The sequence below is a fragment of the Benincasa hispida genome, chromosome 12, assembly GCF_009727055.1.
Source record: "Benincasa hispida cultivar B227 chromosome 12, ASM972705v1, whole genome shotgun sequence".
In the NCBI taxonomy this organism is placed as follows: Eukaryota; Viridiplantae; Streptophyta; class Magnoliopsida; order Cucurbitales; family Cucurbitaceae; genus Benincasa; species Benincasa hispida.
Window position 1 is genome coordinate 74542972 of NC_052360.1, and position 2952 is coordinate 74545923.

Here is a 2952-nt window from a genome sequence, read left to right on the forward strand (position 1 = left end):
CGCTATCGTATAGGCTCTAAACGAAGCGACCGTGAATATTAGACATTGTGAGCGATTTTTTTGAACTCTTTACAAAAGAAAACAATTCTCATTTTATTCTACAGTTACAATAACCGAAATTGATCTTCCCACTATCACACGATTCAGGAGAAATTTCTGGTCAATTATCACATAACCAACCAATTAATTAAAATGAATATAATCATATTATATTATTAACCTATAATTTGATATCATATATCTACTATAGTAATTTCTCCTCTACTTGATATAAATCATATTTATATCTGATTTCTTACAAAATAATGTATCTCATATATTTAGTCAATTATATCATATATAATTAACAAGATCAATTTTATCATATATAATCGAATTTCCTCTTGTCAATCTGAAAATTTCAAATTGACCTAAAAAAATGATTCTCGACTTTACCAAGCTACCGAGGGGACCTTATGGACCTGTGGTTCGAAGCTCCAACGGTACGTGAATAGCTGACTAAACTCTTTAGTCACGAGATCCACCATCCGTTAACTGCCAGACATTCTACTAAAGACCAACAACTGAACTCTCCTTACCACAGATAAATTTCTGTGCCATCAGATATAACCAATCATGAGTACGATGACCTTCTTAGATGCTCGTAAGTACACCTGGCCAATTTACCGCTTTGCCCTGTAGTTTCATTTCACTCTTTAAGTACCTTTGATTCCATTAATGAACAATACAACATAGTCCAACTATGTGTAAACACCTCTCTGACCAAGAGAAAGTGTGTGACGCCACATCGTTCAAGCCCTGGAATTAGCCCTTGAGGAGCTATCTATCTACTTGTCCCTGCTTTGGGGAAGGATGAATTCCATCTTGTGTAGCTGAGTTCCAGCTCCCAAAACAGACGAATTCCCAAAATGATAGGTTTGAGTCGGCGACCTGGTCACTCGCACCCATATAAATCAAAGGACTGCCCTCAATGGCAGGAGTTCCCAACTCACTCAGAATTGAGGTCATGTTACCTATGGTCATCCTAGTGAAGTGAAGTCTCTGTCATGAACAATATAATAACGAGACCTTAACACTTCGTGGTTAGATCTTATAAAAACTCTTTATATAGGACGAACCCATCGCATGTCCCCTACAAGAATGATCAGGATCATACCATCTGTGACAAGTCACAACACTTGTGACCATTTCACAAAGTGGCGCCATCCGTAGCGTTACCAGGATAAGGTTTCCCTCCTATTACCATATACTACATACCATTTTAGTTATCACTTAAGACATGATCCACTTGTATGTCACCACATACATGCTTAAGTTACATATAGATAACCAGGGATTTTAGGTTTATTGGTTTGTGGTAAAACAAATAAAACAAACAACTGAGCAGAATCAAGAAGTGAAGTAAAATATCATATATTATACATCACAAGTGTTCGTACAAACTATTTACAAATTACAGGACATGAGACTTTAGGGCATCAACCCCAACAATCTCCCACTTGTCCTAAAACGAAGTGGGGTGTACTAAAACTCAAAACAATAAACTAGTGCATAAAATCCCAGTACAAAAAAATCTCCCACTTGCCCTAGTCCAGCCGCGGGGGATCCTGTAGAACCATGCTTTGAAGGTAACCTTTAAACACTGTAGCCATGAGAGCCTTCATAAAGGGGTTAGCAACATTGTGTTCCGAAGTGATCTTCATGACGATCACGTCCCTTCGATGCACTATCTCGCAGATCAGATGATACTTACGCTCTATGTGTTTGTCGCGCCTGTGACTCTTTGGCTCCTTGAAGTTTGCCACTGCCCCACTATTGTCACAATAAGGGGTAATGGGTCTAGACATATATGGAACAACTTCCAGTTTTGTCAAGAACTTTCTGAGCCAAACAACTTTCTTAGCAGCTTCACAAGCCCCTATGTACTCCTCCTCCATAGTGGAGTCGGCGATGCACCCTTGCTTAGTGCTTCGCCACACTACAACTCCTTTATTAAGAGTAAAGACTGTCCTTGACGTGAACTTGCGAGAGTCTTTATCAGTCTAAAAATCAGAATCCGTGTATCCAGTAAGGATCAAATCCCTAGATCCATACACGAGCATGTAGTCCCTCGTTCTCTGAAGATATTTGAGGATGTTCTTCACTGCGGTCCAGTGACCCTGGCCTGGGTTAGACTGATACCTACTGACTATGCCCACAACGTAGAAGATGTCTGAATGAGTACAGAGCATCGTGTACATCAAACTGCCAACGACAGATGCATATGGGACCTGTCTCATCTCCTCAACCTTTTGAGGCGTCATAAGACACATGTTCTTAGACAAAGTGACTCTATGCCTGAATGGCAGTAGGCCCCCCTTGGAGTTCTGTATCGAGTACTTGAGCAACATCTTGTCAATGTACGATACCTGAGACAGTGCTAGCACTTTGTTCTTACGATCCCAAAAGATCTGTATGCATAGAACAAACTGAGCCTTTCCCAAATCTTTCATTTGGAATTGGATCATTAGCCAATTCTTAACTGGAGTCGGTAGACCTACATCATTTCCAATGAGTAGTATATCGTTTACATAAAACACTAAGAATACTACTGAAGTGTTGATGAACTTTTTGTAGACACAAAGTTCATCAACATTCTGGTCAAAGCCATATGACTTGATCGCAGTATCAACTCGTATGTTCCAAGTTCGAGATGCCTATTTCAGCCCATAAATGGACCGATTCAGTTTGCAAACCTTTTACTCTTGACCTTGGGCTATGAATCCCTCGGGTTGCACCATATAAATGGTCTCCTCAAGATTGCCATTCAGAAAGGTTGTCTTGACGTCCATTTGTCAGATCTCATAATTATAATAAGTTGCAATGGATAGGAGGATGCAGATTGACTTTAACATGGAAACAGGCGAGAAAGTCTCCTCATGGTCGACTCCCTCTACCTAGGTATAACCTTTT